The 21,092-nt window shown below is 46.1% G+C and overlaps 1 long non-coding RNA gene across 1 annotated transcript in view; it reads left to right on the top strand.

Moving 5' to 3' along the window:
- LOC138118901 (uncharacterized) overlaps nt 1-19,740 on the top strand; it is a 36,279-nt gene extending 16,539 nt beyond the window's left edge. The window contains exon 3 of the long non-coding RNA XR_011155325.1: nt 19,013-19,740. This is a non-coding gene — a long non-coding RNA (uncharacterized lncRNA). The remainder of the gene's footprint in view (nt 1-19,012) is intronic.
- The last annotated feature ends 1,352 nt before the right edge of the window (nt 19,741-21,092 follow it).

A 21,092-nucleotide genomic window follows, 5' to 3' on the forward strand; every position in this document is an offset into this window, starting at 1 on the left:
GCTTATTTCTTGGTTTGGCCAGCTTGGCCATTTTCAGTGCTCCTCATGAGTGTTTTAGGGAGCTGTCTGTGCTATGTCACACCTTTTGAGCTGTCGCTGGCAGGCCTGTGCCCAACAGCCTCAGCTCCACCAATCAGACCTGCACTGTGTTGCTCTGATCTGTGGCTCAACCGTGCTGCTCTCCTCCCTCTCCAGGCACCACTGTTCTATTTCCAGATATATTTTTACTCATTAAACTCCTAAAAGAGAGGCTGATCAGAAGACAGTCCCAGGGAGGATTTGGCCTAGAGATACTTTGCCAGATCCTCTGCACTCAATTTTGATGGGGATGAACATTTAACAGCTCTGCAAGTGGTCTCTGAACTGAAACCCTGCAATAATAGTGAAGAACAGACTCGGGAAGAAAAAAACTGGCCCTCTGAAGCCCTTTCTACCAAAGGAGTACATAGTTTAATAATTGTTTGAATTAATCCTGTGAAAGCCCCTTGCACTCTAAGAAACATCACTAGAGAAAAATAAGTTAGCCCCAGCTGAGTTGCCAAACCATTAACCTCAGCTGCTGAAGTGCAGTGCCCGTGCGTGCCTGTGTGAATCAGCTCTTCAGCTGGTGGCGTCAAAGCAGTGGCTATCCTCCAGATTCTGGGGGGTAAAAAGAGCAAAAGCTGTCTAGAGTATTCCCTAAAGCAGCCAGGGCTGCTTTAAAACAGTGGCTTGAATCCTCTGTGATTTGCAGAACCCTAAAACTCCCCCAGTGGAAGTTTGAGCTTCTGCCTAAGCTGGGGGTCTTTGCACCGCCATCAGCTGCAGATCCCCGGGGGACAGCGCCCAGGGACCTCTCCCCGTCAGCTGCAGCCAGCCTGAGTGATCCGTGGCTCCTGACCCTGTGCTGCTGGGGCTGGGGGCATGTGGTGGGCCATGGGGAAACACTGTCCTAGAGCCAGGGGATGCTGACACTCCTCGGAAAGCGTCCCAAGGGCAGATCAGCTGAGGAGCGGTGGAGCAGCACGAGGCCAAAGAAGAACGCTCACGATTCCTGCCTTAGAGGCGCGGCAGAGCTGCGGCAGATGCGGCAGAGCAGGGTCAGCGCGCAGCCCCTGCAGCGGCCCGGGGTTTTGGAGGCACGGCACCATGGATCTCCCGGCAGCAGCTGGTCGGGCTCTCCTTTGCTCACCGGGCGTGCAGGATGAACCCAGAGCGCTCCCGGCTGCGGCAGGGCAGGAGTGCGTGGCTACCTGTGTGTGCCAGGGGCACCCCCGCACTGACGGCACAGGGCAGCTCGCACCCAGCCGCGGGGGCTGCAGAGCATGAGGCCAGATGGACAGGTCAGCCTCCCCCTCCGAATAGCTTGATGGCTCTTGGAATGAAGGAAACGGCGTCCCCTGAGTGCTGGTCTGGAGCCTGCACGTGTGCGTGCCACAGACAGCCCCGGGGCTTTCTCGCAGCTTGGGCTGCCGCAACACACAGAGTCTGAGGCACCTCTTGCACCACTGATTCGCTGTTTCCTCTTCCTTCCCTCACTTAAGGATGTTCCTGCATGAAAAGTCCTTGTTCCAGATCTCAGCTCGCTCCAGGGGGTCCTGAATTAATAGTTAAGGTTTTTGGCTTGGCGACTTAGTTGATGTGCTGTTGTTTGAAGTTGCTTGATTGATGCTTCCACGTGGGAAGGCAGCAGAGCAGTGACCCTGCGGGCGGCTGGCTCGCCTGGGGCAGCCTGGGCACGGCAGCAATCTTCACCTCCCTCGCATGGCTCAGGCCAGCGCTGCCCTTGGCTCTCCCCCAGCATCTCACCAAGGCTGTGGCCGTATCACGCTGTTCGTGGCAGCGTCTGCCAGCACCACCACACTGGTCTTGGTACAAATCCTTGGTGGAAGAGAAGTCCTGCTCCAGCAGGAAGGGGAAGGGATGCTGCTGGACTTGCTTGTGTAGCCCTAAATAACAGCCTGTTTATCTGTGCTCTTTGATAGTGTGTTATTTCCTAGAGTAATGTTGTGTATCAAAATAACCCAGAAACATCTGATTGCCTGTAAAAGAGAAAAACTATAGATTGCAAGTGCTCTGAAGCTATTTTGAAGTAAATCTGTCCTGTGTAACTGCAGAAGATTATTGAACACAGCCAGAAATTGTGTCTGTGGGGCTCCTGTCTTAGATTGGGTGAATGTTTCTGGGGCGTCCTGAGACCAGTTTAGTCCTAAGGGCACCTGTATATGGCTAAAATACAGCAATGAACCAAGCTCTCTCGCCCTGTCTTGTAGGATCCTTAGCTCTCTGAGACTGTCTGGTGTGAACTGCCTGAAACTTTGGCAGGGAACCCTCTGACTCGCACAATTTTCCCTGGGAGAAAGCTCTGGGGTGGGTGAGAAGAAGAATGCTTGTGTGGGATCAGTCAAAACAGTGATTTTATTTCTGATCTGTTATCATAAGGCATGTTCCCATGCCAAACTAGAAAGGATTCCAAGTGAAAAGTAGCATTAGAAATAAAAAAAAAAAATTGCAATAATGCTTTTTTTCCTCATTCCTTCCACTTCTCCCTCCTCCTTCCCTATGATGTTCTGGCACAATCTCTAATATCTTGCCAAGTATTTAGCAAGAAAATATTTCAGTTTTAGTAGCTTTTTGACAGATCCATCACTGATCACTCTCTGGAGTCTGCCCTGTCTGCTCAACAGCTGGTTCTGCTCAAAGAGTCTACTGGAACTATTTGTGCATATTTGTGAATGAAGGGTTTAGATAATACCCACAATAATTGTACAGTCCTGCTGCTCTGGCACAGTAACACTTTGCATTTGCTTTGCATAGGAATAAAGGATGATGCCAGGTACACAGGATGGCACATGAGCTGCTCTTCCTTTAATGTGTACTTAAGCTGTCATCTGAGGTCATGGCACAGCTGACTTCTGTGGAGGGAACAGTTGAGTCTTGCTGGGCTTTAGGGGAGTTTATACCATATCGAGTGAGCTCTGAATCCTCCAGTGCTGCTCTGGGGACTGGTTTTGAGCAGCTGTAGCTTGGGCCAGTTGTGGTGTTCAGATACATCTTCCAGTGATGGATGCAAGAGGTATCATTGGCACAGGAATGTAATTATGCCATTATCTGAAAGACCCTCTTTATCAGCATGTGGGGTGCAAACAGAGCTTCTGGGGTTCAGAGGCACTGCTTCAGCTCTTGGGGCTGTTGGGTTGTCCCAGTGGATGAAAGAATGACATTGACTTCAAACCTGGTACCTGTTGGATGTATTCTTGAGTCCTTATCCCAGCTCCTCAGGGACATCTGGCATGCACTAACTCAGGAGCAGGAGCTTTCCCTCTGTCCCCCAAGCTGAGCAGCTCTGATTTGTGCATGTTCTTCCTGCTGAAGGCATAGTGTTCCTCTCCCTGGCTGCAGGTCACGTGTAGAGTGCTTTGCAGCGAAGCAGCAAAGAAGCTGGTATCCTCTGTATTGATAAAAATGCAAAGAAATGCATGTGTGTGTATCTTTAACAAACAGAATGAAACCCTCCTTTCTCCTCTGCCTTCTGCTTTTTCTCCTGTCAGTCCGTGCCACCAGTCCCACTTGGAGACCCAGTTCCACTAATGCTGAGCAGCCTGTTTGTTTGTACATGTTTGTGTGAGCTCGTTTGATCCGGTTGTTTCAGAGGAAAGCACTGAAGCAGCCCCTGCGCTGCAGCACGCTGCCGTGTGTCCAGCACACCTGGGCTCTGCTGCAGAGAGATAAGCACAGCAGCCCTTTCAAGCTCCCCAGCAGAGCTCAGATGGTCATCTCGGGGGACTGCTTCACCAGCAGAAGTTTGTGCTCGTCCTGCTGAGCCCTGTGTCTTGCCTCCAAGCTCGTTTTCTCTCTACTGACTTGAAGTAAATTAGCTTCTACTCTCTTTCTCTCTTCCCTCACAAAAATAAAGAGAGGAAAGAAAGGATAAGAGCTAGCTTGGGAACTGTTGCACATGTGAGTGCAATTTTAAAGTTCATCTGTTTTTCTTGGAGGCTGTAGTTAGTGTGTGCAGCCATGCTGCTTTCCCTGCTCCCACCAGGCTCCCATGTCAGTGCTCCCAACAGCCTTGTGAGGGTCCAGCTCTGCATCCTGTCCTGCACCTGAATCCTAATGCAGCCAGCTGGGGAAGTATCTCTTGCTTTCTCTGCTCCGGCTGAATGCTGGTCTCAGCTCAGTTATTGCTCAGCCGTGGTGATATTGCTGCCTGATTTATATGGCCTCTCTCCTTCTTGCTCCTCTGCCACTTGAGTACAGCCATTATAAAAGCCATCTGCAGCTTGTGCCTTTATTCCTTGGGTTTCTAGGCTGGCAGATGGTATGGACAAAAAAAGAGCCTTCCTCTGTCTAAATTAAGCAATAACACATCAACTTCCAATCACATTCTTATTATCACCTCGTGATCGCACTTTCATAAAATCCCCGTTTCCACAGCTAAGCATGATAGATATTTCCCAGCCTTATGGCTTGTGTCTGAAAGGCCTCTCTGTGCCACAAGCCCTAAAAGGACATTTCAAGAAATTACGCACCTGTCCTTGCCTCCTACTTTGCAGTTTGCAGCAGCTCTGCCCAGCCAGCCATTTGTTGCTGCTGAAATAAAACCTGGGCAAATTCCCGTGTTTGGTGGGGTCAGAGCCGAGCCTGGCTGTTGTGCTGGTGGCTGAATGGGCTGCTCATTGTCTCTTGTGCTCTCATTCGGTGTGAGTTTGAGTATCACTGCAATTCAGAAATCTCATTTTAGAGCTTTTATCTTGTCACCATGAAAAGCAATAATTTGATTCTGTTCAGTTACAGACTTTTTTTCTTCGTTTGACCTGCTGGTTTATTATCTTTCCCTCATTTGGCCTAATTAAAGTGCTGTGTACAGCAGCTTGTTAGACTTAACTACGTTCCTGCATCGCTCCGGGAAGTGCATCTTCACTGATCGCTTTAGCAGCAAGATTGGCCCTGGGCAAATAATTTGTAGCAAATCACTTGACTGACTGAACATCACCTCCTTTTTTGGGTTATGAATCGTCTACGGCAGATCGTTGTTCCCGTTTCTCGTAATGCTTTCCCAGCTAATTCCTGTGACTAATTTTTGGGCTGGGGTTGCTCACCCCTGGCTCCCTGTGACTCGGCAGTTGTGGTTCAAGCTGCTCCAGCTGGACCTGTAATTTTTAGAAAATGCTTTGGTTTCTTGATTGAATCAGTCTAACCACATCAATACTTAATGTAAATTCCAAATTTTCTTGGACATTCTCAATATTTTATTCAACCTTTCAGCTTTACTAAAGACTTGCTTTGTTGCATGTGGATCATGAACACAAAAAATAGAAAGAAATTAGTTACAGAAAATGTTTGTTTTAACCCTGGCTATTTTATTATACACTTTCTTTTTTGCAGTATTCCCTTGGTTCTAGTTCCTAGTATCCCCATCACCCTATAAAAGAAGCTGTTTTTTTCCTAACTTGAAGAGACACCCTGCATCCAAAGCCTGGGGGAGCAGAGATGACACTCATGTATTGATGTAGCAGGGGAGACCTGTGGCCCAAGGTAAACTCTTCTGTCTTTGTTCTGCATTAAATACTAAACTTTGCTCACAAAGAGCAGTAACTCCTCCTTGGTTTTGCCTGAGTGTGAGCAGGCTCAGAGCAGATGAGTTTTGCAGCTGGTTCCTACACGCTGGTGAGGCACTGGGGCTCTGTGGTTCAGCACAGTCATGCAGGGTCACATCCAGTGCTGGGTCATGTCCAGCACTTGTGTCCCCTCAGCCTCCTCTGGTGCCTTCCTCAGCTGGGGCAGCTCTGTGTCCTCCAGGTGAGACAGTGCCTTACTCCCAGGAGGAGGCTTTCACTGTGCAGCAGAGGATAAGTTACAGCATAAATGAAAACAAAGTGCTTAGTTCTCTCTGCACCGTGCTCTAATGGAAAAATATGCTGACTACTTTCTGCTCTTCCCTCAAAAACTGATGTGTTTGTAAATTCTAAGCGAGTACTGACAGGTGACTAATTTATTTTTGTCAGCTTAGCAACAAAGCCTACCCTTTGCCACCACGTTCATTTGTTATGGCAGTGCGTTGGCTGACATTGAGATTCATTTGGGTTTTTAATGTATCTCAGTGATGCAGCATCGTAGCTATTCAGCTGCATTCCTCTCTTTTTCTTCTAAAACTAATTCATTTCTAATTTCTCCCCATTATTTCCTTAAGCTCTGTGTGTATCTACAGACAGCATTTACAGTTTTCCTAAGGTGGAAAGACTAAAGCTGCAGTTTGGAGGCTCATGAGGTCATTGCTGACTTCCACCTCTTTTTTTACAACCCAAAATGCAAGGAGAAATGGAAGGGAATAGAGGCAACTTGATTTTTTTTTTTTCTTCGCTTCTGGGAGATGCAATGTGCCATTGCCAAAAAAGATCAAGACTGATGTGCCATCAAGCCCATGAGTATGTCAGTGAGAGCTGTCAAAGTTAGTAGAGCCTGGGGCAATGACAGCGCCGAGCTCTGTGCCGGCCGCTCCAGGGGGGTGTGAGCCCAGCCAGCCCAGGCAGCGCCATGGGAAGCACAGGGCAAACCCTGCGCATCATTCTGGGAGACTGGGGATCCTGTTATTGCAAGAGTCATCTGGGAACAGAGCCAGGCCTGCTCTGAAAGGCAAAGGGCTGGAAAAGTAAAGGGCTGGACCTTTTGTGTTTCCTATGCATCTCCTGTGTGGCTCCCATTGTACTGGTGAAGATCATCCTCTTGACCTGCTTCTGCTGTCACCTACCAGTGGGTGTGACCCCAGGGGCAGCAGGACTCAGCAGCAGCAGCCAATGCTGTGATGGTCAGCCTGGGACTGGCTGCAGTGTCTGACCCTAGGTAGTGGTGCCAGGATGACACAAAGGTGGTTCCCTTTAGTTTCCTCACCACAGTGAGGGGGTTGTGCCCCAAGAGCACATCCCTCACCCAGAACAAGCCATGTGTATCCTTGTGCTCACTGATGAGAGACAGCAGCTCCTCCTCCAGATGTGCTTTGCTCTGCTGATGGCTCAAGTCAGCTGTGCTGAATCTGGTCCAAAATCTCCAGGCATCCCTTGTGGCGGGAGGGGTAACTCACTGCCCTGTCTCCCACTGCCTTTGGAGCACCTCATGTGGCCAAACATCCACTGATGTCAGGTTTAACAGGTTTGCTCATTAGAGTTTCTTGTCCATCTCCAGCAGGAGCTTATGGATGCAATATGGAAAAAGCTTATGGATGCAATATGGAAAAAGAGGACATGGCAGGCACCACTTTGTGCTCATTTGAGTGCTGCTTTCTGCATGTTAGTGTAAATAAGCATAGTAGCAATCTTGGAAATTATTGGTTGAGGATATTTTTTGCACATCATTCTTCAGTAAGGCAAATATGGCAATGGCTTGAACAGGTCTATGTCCTTTCACCTTCATGCATAAATTTAAAGCTGCTGGACCTTTTCATTCATTTTCAACAAAGTTGCTGGAAACCTCTGAATGCTATCAGTACCCATGTTGAGACATATTTTTACAGCATGTTTCTAGACCCTTTAACTTCAACAAAGCATTGAACAGCTCACGGATGGCGCCATCTCAATTATCTGTCCTCTGTGCACTCCTCTCAGCTCTCAGACACAGCCCTGTGCTAACCATACATCATTATTACACTGACTTCATAGCACTAATTGACACAGAATGAAATTCAGAGCAGGAAACAGAGAGACTTTAGCATTCAGTACGAACAGACTGCAAATTAGTGTTACTGCTGTAAAGGTTAACTGAGACTGAGAACGGCTCTCTTACTGCCATGTCAGCTGAATGTTTCCCTTTTTTTGGGAAATAGCCATGACTGGCATCGGAGGAGTAGAGGGGATGCAAAAGGAAGGAAAGCTCCTCACCCTGAGGAAATCCTACAGCAGATTGCATATTAGTGTCAGCTTTAATCAGAAGTGGCCATCTGAACTTCCCAGGCAGCTGTGAAGCTCCTAAACCAGCAGGTCTTCAAAATATCCCAAATCTTGCATGGAAGGGACCAAGTAACAGCTCAGTGAGCTGCACGTCTGGGACATCTGGAGCCAGACCAGGGTGGGACTGAATGCCTGAGTGTACATGGGCACAAAATTTATTTCTATCTCCTACCTTTAAGTCACAGATTTGTATGACTGAAAGAAAAAGTTATGGAGCAAGTCTTGCCTTTCAGAAATTTGTCTAAAGACCTCCTCCTTTTTTTGGCAGTTTTATGTTAGGTGTTTACTGTAAACACCAGAAGTATCTATAGATGAGTTAATAGAAAATACTAATTTTGGTTCAGGATGAACAGATATTGAATGTTTGCTGCTGAAAGCAAACCACAGCAGAATCATCACCTGTATTATACAGATTTGCTCATATGATAACGTGGCAATCTTTTCCATGATTACAATATTAAAATTCTTAAAACTACATTTTACCCTTAGTAGCAGTCTACAGCAGTCCAAAAACATCAATTAAAGGGTTAGGAATATATATAAGAGCCAATAAAACATTTACTACTTACAGACAAGCTCATTAAAACAGGCTCATATATATAAAATATCTTTCTCTTCCCAGTTACTGCAGTGGCAGCTCATCCAAACCAAACACACGGCCCATGTTTCAGCTGCAAGGTGAATTTCCATATGGCACAAGGTGTCATTTCTGATGGCATGCACACAGAGCCAGGAAAACCCAACAACAGAGCTCTTGTGAGAATGCAAAGGGATGCCAGAGGATGTTCAGCCACCCTTTTGTGCTGACAAGAGTGTTCAGACAGAGCTGGGTGGGCAGTTCACTAATGACAATGGACTGTACAAGCTTATGAAAGCAGGGAAGTGCTCTGGAAATGGTTCATCCATTTCACTATAAATGAACCACAGAATAGAAAACTGACTACTGGTGACTAGAATAATTGGACTAGAAGAAAAACTCATGCAAAAAACCCTTTCTATCTTATATGAAAAAGGCATGTGCTTCAGAAAGACCTGTGTAAATGCTGCCTCACACCGTGGACCTTCCACATTTTCCTTCTCCTGGCTCCTTGCTCATCCATCAGCTGATGTGATGTAGCAGGAGCCCACCAGAGATTTGACCCCACTTTGTGCAATGAACCAAATCTGCTTTGCCCATCTGCAAGTTGCAGTGCCATGGAGAGTTCTCGTGTGGTGAGGAGTCCCACTCTCTTATTCTTTCTGGGAAAGTGGGACCTGAATGCCAGGGTACAGTCTGAATCCCCCTCACATTAAATTCCTGCTGCTGTCATGGTCTTTAGCAGCAAGTTTTTTAAGGTATTGAACTCAACATGAAAGTGGCCAAACACTCTGCAGCTTGATCTTGATAATAAAATAAGTCTTGTTTATAATTTTAAGTGAAAAGCTAATTCTGCATTACCTGCCGAAACCATAAATGCATTGGCTGTTTCCAGCCCTTTGGCAGGTGTTATGTCCAAGAACAGACTTAGGATAGGTACTTCCAGCTCAGAAATGCATGCACAATGCTGTCTAATCCCTTCTTCTGTCAGCTAAAAAAAGGAAAATGGTGTATGTTTCACTTAGGTTTTTTCATTTTTGTTTTTCTTGAAATGCATGCCAGCAGAGCAATTAAGTAATTCCTATCTCAGTTTTAAGAATAATTTATAGGGAGATCCCCCTGAGTTAAATCATCTTTTGTGAAAGATTGCAATGAAAATGTCTGTCTTCACTGTGATCAGACAGCTTGACTCTGAACAGCTGCATTTCATCAAAGATGACTCCATGCTATGACTTGCTAACAGCAGCCCGTGTTGTGGTCCATGTCTGTACAGCTAGCTTATCAGGAGATGGGAAAATAATATAAATATTCAGTGATGAATTTAGCACTGACATATTGCAAAACACAGATGCTGAATTTCAAAACTGTGAAATGAATGGTTCACAGGGTCTGATATTATCCCCAACACTAAGAACACGTTTTGGCTTATTTCTGAATGAAAATATCTTTTTCCATTTCCAGCATCCCCCTGGTGTGGGAAGCACTGACCATGTCCATCCTGCATGCCTAAAAGTTGTGGGGGAGCCTTGTCCTAACAGGAGTGTCATAATGTCATGATTTTAATCTCTCATTCAGCTGGATACCTTTCCAAAAGCCTAATCCTGGCTGATCTTCACCCATGGAGAAGCTGTAAGGTATGGACAGCTGTGTATGTTCCAGGGTTTCTCACCAGAGCAGCTGCCTCTACGTGCAATAGTCAGAGGTGGGTTTGAGAAATAAAAGGCTCAGCAATATCTAACGACCACATTTTGCTACAGCCAAATAAATCAAGAGAAGCAAGTGGTGGAAAAGTTGAGTTTTTAGAAACTCAGAGTACTTGGAAAAGTGGTGGATGGGGGGAAGATGAAGCACCTCACCTTCCTGGGAGCTCTGATGAGTGGTTTTAGTGCTGGGCAGCTGATGGTGGGGCTGGTGCTGGGGAAGGGACAGGGAGCTCAGGGGATCAGCAGGACACACAACACCACTGTGCAGGGAGGTCTGCAGAGCTAAAAGCAGCACCTGAGCCAAGCTGGCTGCTGGGCAGCAAACAGAGGAGGGGGAGGTCTCTGGCAGCAGAAACACAGAAGCTGTGCCATGCCAGGGACTCATCCTTCTGCAGAGGGTGACTCTCACCACTGTGCTGCAGAGCAGGGCTGCGCTGGGGGCTGCTCCCCAGCACCCTGGCCCTTTGCAAGCTCTGGTGGCTCTGAACATTTTAAACCAGGGTAATGATACTGAACAAGGTACTAGTATTAACTATGTAAACCTGTACTAGTATGTAGTAACACATTGTGTCACTTTTCTTTTTGGGTTGTTAATGCCTTTGCCGTCCTTCCTGCCCCCAAGGAGCAGAGGGATGAGGATTACACTCTTAAACCAGAGTGTGTGTGCTTAAGGCTTGAGGGTCAGAGGGGAATATGTGTATCAAAAGATACACACTGAGGCCAGTGAGTCTTCTCTGACTAAATAAAAGGACAAACCAAGCCCGTAAACTTCTCTTTGTAGTCACCAGGAGCATATCATCGAGGCAGAATTGTTTTCCCAACGAAAGCTATGCCATGGAGTTGATCTGTGCATGTCACCAGTAGGTAGCCTTCAAACTGTCATCCTGGGCATTAATTAAAGCTCTCTGAGTTGTTTTCCACAGCTTGCTGTGAAACACCCTCCAAACCAAGAATGTAGCAGTTGATGAAGAATTTAGGTGGCCAGTACTTTGCTGCATATTCTCAAGCATGGTTAGTGGAGCAGGTGAAGAAGAAGATGTGATTGTCAGGCAGGGGTGCCTGAAGCTTTTGTCTCAGTTTAATTGCCATGGCAGGAGAATACCATGGGGGTTGCCAGAAGGTTTAGTGGCTTATGTAAATAATTTCATGCTTCAACTGAATTGCAGTCGCTTTTAAAGACCCAAGCTCTGGCCCAAAACCTGACTATGACCCTCTAGCAGCGAGCACAGTGCCCTGAGAGACACCACACACACTGGGCTCCTGCACCTCAGGCTTAGGAAAATATTGAACAACTTTGCCCTTAAAAGAAAATCAATAATAAAAAACCCACCATAGTTTGGGTGCTTTTGCATCGAAGAGAGATTTTTAACACAGGGTGAAATCCGTTGTCCTTCAGAAGCTGGTTTTGTTTACCTCAATCAGTGCTAAAATATTCATTAAAGACAGCAGAACTGCTTTGTATTATGCAAAGAAACTTGTATTAAGTGTTGTCTGTATGTGTTCAGCATATGAATACATTATATTCTTAATGCTCAGACACTGCAAATAGTTCTCTTGAAAACGGATTCCAACAACTTTCTAAAATAAGTATTTGATTAAAAAAACCCCCAAGCTCAGGGATATATCAGACCCCTGGATAATTTTTATATGAAAGACCGGGCAAAACTTCCTCCCAAAGTTATTCAGGAGGAGTAAATTGATCTGAATGGAAAACTTGAGATGGACAAAGCCACCCAGCTGCTGTATCTTTTCCAATGGTCGTTGTCTCTTGTTGCATTTACAGGCTTCCCTGTGCATGTTTTGGTTTTGCTTTTGTGTATCATGGCCCTCCCTGCTGGGCTGGTTCTCCCCAGATGTGCTCCCCAGGCAGCACCTTGGTTGCAGTCTTCCAATACGAAGGAATGTCAGAAATGTCTTTCTGGTGGCATTAGTCAAATTTTTCACTGAAGAAAATTAAAAATGCTGTGCAAAATGCACAGAAATGGTTTATAATCCTTGGCCTAAGAAACTAGGGAGTTCCAAATGAAAATTGGCTTTGGACATGTGTGTTGGTAAATGGCAGATTGAGCTGATGCCCTCCCACCCTGTGCTTGTGTGCCCCTGGCAGTGGATTTCTTGGAGCCTTTGCAGGAAAATATGTCTGATCTGCAACACAGAACATTATTAGGGTGTTTTTTTCCACCAGATTGTCATAATATTTTAGGAAGTTTGTGTTGATTTTGTTGTCAGGAAATGAAAGTGAGATTCATGAATAACTACAAACTAATTGGGCATAGAGATAAATCTGGTTTCTTTAACAAAAACAGTCTTAACTCGGGAGTAACTGAGTGTAGCTGACTCCTCATAATCTGCTTTGGTTATTGAGCAGAAGAGCAGAGCAGAAATTTTGCAACTTATAAGAGTATCTAATAATTTCTGGAAGAGGAGTAAAAAGGGATGACCTGATAGCCACTTAATCAGGCAATTTTTAGTCAAAATACTATTTTTCCCTTCGAACTATTCCATCCAAGTTTCCTAATTTGAGTCTTCTTATTATTCTAATAGGCACTTAGTTATTAATACCATTATGAGATGAAACTCTGGTGAAAATGTCCTAACCATTTTTATTCATCAAGTGTCCTGAGCATATTCTTCTGCCTTTTGTCATAATCTTCTATGGAACTGCTTGCAAGTGAGCACTTTGCTATTCCCCCAACTGCAATAACTCAATGTGATGGCTTTAAATAATGGAAAGCCCTAAAATATGATGGAGTTAAACAAATTCCAAAGGAAATAATGTGAACAATATTATTTGGAGCAGATACAGATCTTAGTTTTGGTTTTACCTGTCCATTGCTGCATTAAAAAATATTCCTGTTATGGTCCAAATCAACAAAATATAAAACTCCTAAAGGGAAATTCCCTTACTCTTGCCTGAGGAATTAATCAGTGTTGCTCCTTTCCATAAATCTTACTAAACAGAGAATCATTTAATGTGTCTTTATGTGAGGACTTTTCAAACATACTTGATGAAATTTAGTTTTCATTGCTACTGAGGTTAGCCAGAATGAACATGCAGGGAGGCTGACATGAAGGTGAACTGGGATCAGCACAAGTCTGGCTGGAGGCTTTTTGTACACTGGTGTGTGTGCTGTGGGTGTTTTGGTGAGAGCAGCGAAGGGTGCTCGCTGCAGGTCTGCAGCTGCAGTCGCATTCCAGGTTATGGCAAAAGGCCAGGGGGGAAAACTCGGGACAAAGGTCTTGTCTGTGGTTTCAGGTGTGATCTCTGTGTGGGCGTGATTACCTGCCTGCCATTCTCAGGGCATCCAGGCAGCCTGTGGGGCACACGGGGTTTGTTCTGGCTCTTCAGATGGACAGACAGAATGTAAGAGCTCGGTGATGGGTCTGGAGGGACCTTTCTTGTCTTCGCCATCTACAAACCCTGGTGGCTGAGGGGCTGCTCAGTGGCTGTGCTCAGCTCAGTGACACCTCAGCCTGGCCTGGCAGAGGGGACTGAGAATGTGCCTCTGGCAGAGGGGTCCTGCCCGGGGTTGTGGTGCTGCTTAGGGAGGAGAGTGCACCTGTGCCAGGTTAGAGGCACTGCTGCCCCACACGCTGCGCGCATTCACAGGCCAGGACGAATGGCCATGGTTTATATTCTGCATTGCTGTGTGCATGATGATTTTTGTGGAGAGAAGAGGGACCAAAACAGGTGATGTGTCTAAGAAGAAAGTCTGTGCTGACAGCTGGACTGAAGCCAGGTGCATCAGTGGCCAAAAACAGGAGTACAAGTGCCTGACTCTGAGGGATGCTGATCTTCTGCTCCTCCAGTGACTGCTTGTGTGCTTGAAGAAAGGATGCTGCTAAGCAGGCTCCCCACTTGGTCCCTACCTGTGTCTGCCCTCACTGCCTGACTCATGAGGTAGATATAAAAGTATTTATAAAACTCTTTATTTAAAAGGGAAAAAAGGAACAAATGCACAAAGGAAGATAGAAGAAGGAAACTATCTTCAGTCTCTCTAGGATTTCTGCTAGAATTAGCAGGGAATTATTAATTGGTATTTTGGGAGAGGTAATAAAATTTCAACGACTAAAATTAAAACCTTATCTCTTTGGCAACAGAAGTATGACTGTAGAGGATATATTGGGAAATGTTGTCCATGTTCTCCAAGTTCAAGTGGCCTCTCAGTGCAGGAGCTCTTGCCAGCTCCAGTACCAAAATTTCCAGCAGATATTTTGTTTTTGATAAATCTGAATGCTTTTCTTCCACAGCTGGAGGGTTACAGGAGGCTTTGCTGACTCCACAGGGCTGACAGGGTCCTGGAAAAGCAGAAGGAGCCCTCAGGGAGGGTGGAGAAGGGGCTATTTCTCACCACAAGGATATTTAGTTTTAAGATCTGATGGAGTTTCAAGGTGTCAGCCCATTCCCTAGTGGATAACGGTAGCAATTGTATTTACAGTTACATGTAACCAGACTGGCACAGTCCCGTCAGAGATGAAGGGACTGATGTGGTGTGACTGCCACATGTAGAGAGGTGGGAGGTGCTGTGGGGAAGCTGCAGGGGCTGCTTGAGCTTTGTTGCTGTGAAGTCTGCTGAAGGCTGATGGTATCCTTGAGTGATGATAAAATCAAGGAGAGCCTAAACACAGTTTTGCTAAACAAAGTGCACATGGTATGTGCAAGAGAAGCCTAAACATATATATCTTTCTTTAGCTCTGATAGGGGAAGGACGGGTTTTGTTTGCTCTCTTGATATTTTATGATTCACACATTAATTCCAAGCTTTGCCAAAAGCTCTTACAAATTTTACTTTTATTAGAAATTTCCCTTTTTATTTATTCACTCATGCATTCACAAAGCCAGTGGTTTATAGACATAGCCTCAAGCAGTTTCTGCAGCTTCCCAGCATGTCTGCCAAGCAAAGTGAGCACAGGTGCTGCAGGTACAGCCTTTCCCTCTGGTGTAGGGCTGCTGGCAGTGCTCCAGCCCAGCCCTGAGAGGCAGCTCCATCCCTCTGGCTGCTTCTTTCCTGTGCTGCTGCTCAGGTTCACTTCGCCCTCCATCTCTGCCACAGCCTGTCTGTCCCAGCTCCCCTTGGTGTGCATTTAACAGGTGCATCCCCCCTGTGCTTTCTTGCTGTCTCTGGAGGTACCTTTCAATAAATAGCAATGAATCTGGACATTCAGTTCAGTTTTGTGTCTTGACACCTTTGAATCTGATTTTGCAGTTGAGGTAGTGTGTAGGAGATACTGATCTTGGCCAGGTATTTGACCCAAATTACCTAAAACTCAGCATCAGACAGCCCCTGGCTATGTGTTTGTGGGGAGCTGGGTCAGCTCACAGCATCAATAAGCTGGTGGAGGTGCTCTTCTCTGAGGTGGGTGGAGGTCCTCAGGTAAATGTCCATCAGCCTGGCCCAGACAAAGCTGGTTTTGCTGTATTGCTCCTAAAAGGAGCCTGAAGCAAGCAGCTCAGCCATACAGCACTAGGGGAGATGAAGGCATTCTGTCCTCCCCCAAGCAATTTTGGTCTTGCCAAGTGCTCTGCTCTCTGGGAAAATGAGTATTTCCTGAGCTGGAGAACAGAGGGGGAATGCCATTCTGGAAAGGGTTTCTTGCACCTTTTTTTTCTGCATATTTTCAACTGAGTATTTTATCTAAAATCCAAAGAGCTGGTTCCAGTGCTTTTCACCAAGGAGAGATCTTTCCTGATATTAGTATTCCATGGAGCTACTGGAACATGCCCTGTGGGTTGCCCTATAAGGGATGATTAAGTTCTCATTGCTTAAGATGAGGGGTTTTCCCATCGGTGTTCCCAGGCAGCGTGTACATGCTCCTGTGCGATGTGCAGTGTGCTGGGGACGTCTTTGATCTGAATGTTTGCAGGCTGCTGTCCTGGAGGAAACTGCACTTCTGTAGGGGTAGAGTTATACAAAAATAATGTGCTTTAGGTGTCTTCAGCCAGAAGGACACGAGAGACCATGCCATGAATACTACTAAGACACCAGCTTGGAGCCTGGAATGCTCCTTGCTTCAGACAATTATTCAGTAGGTTTTTCTGTGGCTGCAGTGATGGATGCTGCAAGGGGGAAAATACCCTTCAAACTTCATGTCCAGTCACTTCAATGAGAAGGGTAAAGAGTATTTATAAATGCTCCTGGATTTCTGAGAGAGCAGAGAGGTTTGAAGGACTGTGGATACATCTATCCTTTAATAGAAAACTGAGGTGTAAATCACAGTTGGATGAGAGCCTGTTGAGGCTGTTCCCCACTGGCTCCCCCTTGCCATGGAAGGACTCTCAGTGAGTCTTGCTCCTCTCCCTCTGCTCTGTGTTCTGTTGAACTCTTTTCTCTGTAAATTGAAAATGGGACATCTGTAATGTGGAGGCATTCTGGCAGGCAGGGTGTCAGCAAATCTGTGTATGATGCTCTTGTAATGTTTTCTAGTGGCTGCAGCTTTTGTCAAATGAGCAGGGACATCCATCCATGGTAATATTCCATAAATACATGATACAGCCAAATCACTGGGCAGTGCAGCACATGGGCTGAATAGGATTTAGCCTGGAGTTGAACACTAAATTTATGATAGCTCTTTCCCAGGCCATCCTTACTTTGCTTTTATGAGCCTCAGAATGACTGGGAGAATGTGTTTGCTTCCAGTGGCCCCTCCGTTGTTTGGTGGTGCTTTGGCTTCTGGTTTTGTGCAAACGTTGCTCTGTTGGTTGTCATCATCTTCCTATCCTTGGCACCCCAATTTGTTCTCATTACACAGGATGTTCATGATGTGCTGTGCAGTCTGGATGAGTTCTCCTCAGGTCTCCTACTGCCATATGTCTAATGGCAGACCAGCAGTATGCAGCTTGTTACCTCAACAGAGAGGCAGAGCCTGACTGCGGCCGCTGGAGCCAGGGTAATGGGTATTAGCTGAGTCTAAAGCATCACTGCGAGTTTTTGGTTTGCTTAATGCACTTTCCTACAACTGAGCTGCTGGATGAAGGGAGTTGGGTTGGGTTTTGAGGTGGTGGTGGTGATCTGAGCAATTGGATCAGCAGAAGGTACTTCTGAGCAGCTCTTAGCTCTGGCTTCACTTTTTAACTGCTGTTGTGCCCTGGCACTAGCTCTACTGCTCTTGTGAGGAGATTGATAGAGTAGCACTGTAATACTCAGGAATGCAGGGTGGGAGCTGTGCTCACACCCTCTAGGTCTCTCCAGCTATCATCAGTTCACCAAGGGAACATGTAGTAATCCCTAGAAGAGTACATTTCTGCCTCTCAGCTGAAAACACATTTAATCTGATCTTTTTGTGGCAACACATTATTACAGAATGCTGAAGTTTTCTTGTGTAGATTTGATTTATTTTTTCCACCATCTGACTGTTCTAATCTGTCAGATTTATGATCTAATTATTTTCCATTACTGTTAGATCCCAAATTAATTAACGCTGCAGTGGTGCTGGCTCGTTAGCAATATTCACTGGGGTCACCCCACACACATAAGCATATCATCAACCTAAGGACATGCATTTCCTTTTTATATTATCATTATTCACTTGTCCTTCCTGCCTCGGTGACATCGTGTCACTCTGTAGTACCAAAAGAGCCCACTTCCCTGTCTCACTGCACATTCTCCATCACCACCAGTTCCCGTGGGTGTTGCTGGGATGTTTGGGCAGTGTGATCTGTGGCTGTGCTCGCTTCTTTCCCGAGCCCTCTGCCCTTGCTGCTTGTGTGCAAACCACCACGCCTCATGTGGGAATCAGTTGATTTATTTTGCCTGCAAAAGAGAGATATCTCATTGAATTCTCCTACATTGGCAATAGCTAGGTATTAATATATCACTTGCCAGGTCAGGTCTCCTAAATAACATCTGGCTGAGCATGCTATTTCTTTATTTGTTAATAAAGCCATTTTTCCTCCTATCATCTTGCAAGGTGCTATTGCTCAGAGCTTGTGTTTTCTTTATGTTGTGGCTCTGAGTCTCATTTCAAAACAAACCTCTAAGCCCCAGTTGTGATGGGATTGTCTGTCAGAGATGGTGTTTATCAAATGCTGCCTCCAATCTCTGCGAAATGTTAACCTGCATTACCTTACAGTGCTGTGTGTCGCAGATACTTCAAGACCCTCATGGCTGCTTGTCATGGTCTAGACAGCTATGAACTCATATGCTGGACTCTAGATACTACCTAAAGTTCTGAAAAATGTCTCTTTTTTGGGAGGTTTTGATACTTCTGCCCTCATTGAGGATGAGCTCTAGTGAAGTGCTACCATCCTGGCTTTCGTGATGGCATTGGGGTTCCTGAGGTCACCCACTCTCCATGAGTCTGCAGTAAGCCAAGCTTGCATGGCCCTGGAAGTGGTACCACTCTCCTCACCTAATTCAGATGGGGAAACACAAAACCAAAGACTTCCTCAGGTTAATTCCTGCCTGCATTAGGTCACCTGCCACAGAGAACAGGAGCCAAGTGCAGTCTGGTCTGCCCATCCTTGGGTGTGTGAGATCTGTAAACAAGCCTTTTTCCCATCACAACCAGACATTTATTTGCTGTAGAGCAACCAGGAGTTGGGAAATGCCCCTCACCCATGGCCAGTCAGGTGTTTCCATCTCTTGGCTGGGGGCTGGGGAAGGGCTACAGGACAGGCAGCTGAGTCCTGCATAGGAAATAGGATGGGTTGCTGAGCTGTAGATTACAGTATCACCAATGTTTTAAGAGTTCAGCCTATCTGTCAGCTAAAACTCAAAAGGAATGGATCAAAATTCCTCAAAATAAATTTGACCTCGTCAAAACTTTTTCCCCTCCTTGAACTTTATTTCATCAGTGTCTTTTGTGTTTCAGGTCACAGCCAGATTTTGAAGCCTGAGAATTTCCCAGAGACGGATTTTGCTCGTTCCTGTCATTTGGAGTGTTGCCAGCATGAGGACATGGTGGCTTGTGGTATCCTCCTGGGGAGGGAGGTCTGGACCCCTGTGAGTGCCTGTCAGCAGGAGTTGCTGAGCACTGTCCTGGGACTCCACTTTCCTGGGCAATCAGTAAGGCAGGACTGTGGCACCAGCTGGGCCTCCCCAGGGTCACAGCAGCTCCCAGAAGGGGCTGCTGGGTGTGAGCAAATGTATTTCACCAGTGATACAACAGCAGGAAGGGTGAGACCCAGACACTGAGAGTAAAAAGGTGCCAACCAAAACAGGAATGTATTTTCTTCACTGCAAGGAGTGAGAAGTCTCCGAGTAGTGCAGGGGCTGTGCAGGCAAGCACAGTCCTCTCAGTGGTGCTTGAAGGTGATGGTACAGGTAGTAGATACAAAAGAAAGGGCAGTGGGCAGCATTTTGGTCACAGTGCTAATCAGAATTGTCCCTGTTGGTCAGATCTACCCAGTAGCTGGGGTGCCTTGGCCTCCTTTGCCATAGCTCCCTTGGCCTGTGCATTTTGGAAATGTGAGAATTAAATTTCCCAATGACTCATGAAACAATAAAGAGATCAGTCTATCCCTCAGAAATAAAAGAGGCTAAGGGGAGCAGAAGCAGTTTCAAACTGTATAGAGCTCCTAAGCCCTCCATTTAGAAGTATTTGAATTGATGTACTTTGCTATCTATGGAGTTTCTCACTACAGGCACTGTATTGACATTGCCAGTACTACTGCTTCTGCACGAAGCACCTTGAACAAGGGCTTTGAAAGTATCAGTCTGCTCAGGAGCCAGACAGTTGGGAACTGAAGCCTGATATCATAAAGATATTAACATTTCATTTAATTGCAAACTGCTGTCTCTTCCAATGACCATCTCAGGAATACGTCTGGAATTTCCACTTTCACTGAAGTCTAAGACTGGAATTGTATTCAGGATTATAGTTCTGGTATGCACTGACAAGCTAGAAGAAGTCTGAAGGGAAAGTAGATGTAAGCAAGTAATTCTTGCTGTTAGAGATGTCAGGGTTACACAAAGAAAGGTGCCCTAAGATTTTGGTTTCCTTTAAGGGGAGACAGATGTATATGTAATAAACAGAGAGAAAAAAATTCTTGAGCCTCTAAAACATGCAAACAAAAGAACCCAGATCCCTAATATGGCTCAGTGCATGTCTGTAACCAGTCTGTAAGCAGTTCATTGCCGTTGTCCTTCAAAGTTCCCAGGCTGGGATTGCCAACAATTTGGAAACAAATTATTTAGAGAGAGGAAAGGAAGGGTATGGCATCCAAAAGTGTAACAAATCCTTTGGAGCTTGATCTGGGGTGGAGGAAATACTTGGGAATGTCTCCAGGTCAAAACAAATCTAACATGATTTTGATTTAGCAAGACCCAAACCCTGCTGGCCCCACCGCCAATTCATTAATTGCAGCTACCTAGTGCCATTGCACTGCTGTCCTCTGGGAGTGTGCCTGTTGTGAGGCTCATGGGACTGGGATTACAGCTGTCCTGGGGAATGAAGGGATAATGACACTCATTTGTATGCACTTTAATTGTACAGTTGTTGGGTCTCAAAATGAGAGGAACGGCAAAACCTCCGTTTAACCAGAATTAGTTCCTCCGTATGAAAGGGAGAGAGACTTCACTTGATTAATTTAAGTCTGCTTCCTGCCTTTCATTAGCAAATAAAAGCTTCTTTGTAAGCTGGGGTGGGGGGTGTGGAGGTAGGGAGAGGGAGATCAAAGGCTGCTGTTTTCTGCCGGGTGCTTCTCCGGATCAAGCCCGCGGGAAGCGCCCGGGACGCCGGAGCTGCTGCGAGCGGGCTCCGACACAGATTGGGGCTGGCAGGTTTGTGCTCCGGGCTCCATGAGAAGTCTTAGTCAGAAACTATTTTTGTTTAAAGCATTTCTCACTCTCTGCATTATTCAAGACTTGAGGCCTTTTGCAGAGTCCCTCCGGCTTCCCCCTGCACACAAAGGCCATCTGTGCCCTGGCTGCCGGCCACCGCGGATGGCGAG

This window comes from Aphelocoma coerulescens, chromosome 14, assembly GCF_041296385.1.
Source record: "Aphelocoma coerulescens isolate FSJ_1873_10779 chromosome 14, UR_Acoe_1.0, whole genome shotgun sequence".
NCBI classification, from domain to species: domain Eukaryota; kingdom Metazoa; phylum Chordata; class Aves; order Passeriformes; family Corvidae; genus Aphelocoma; species Aphelocoma coerulescens.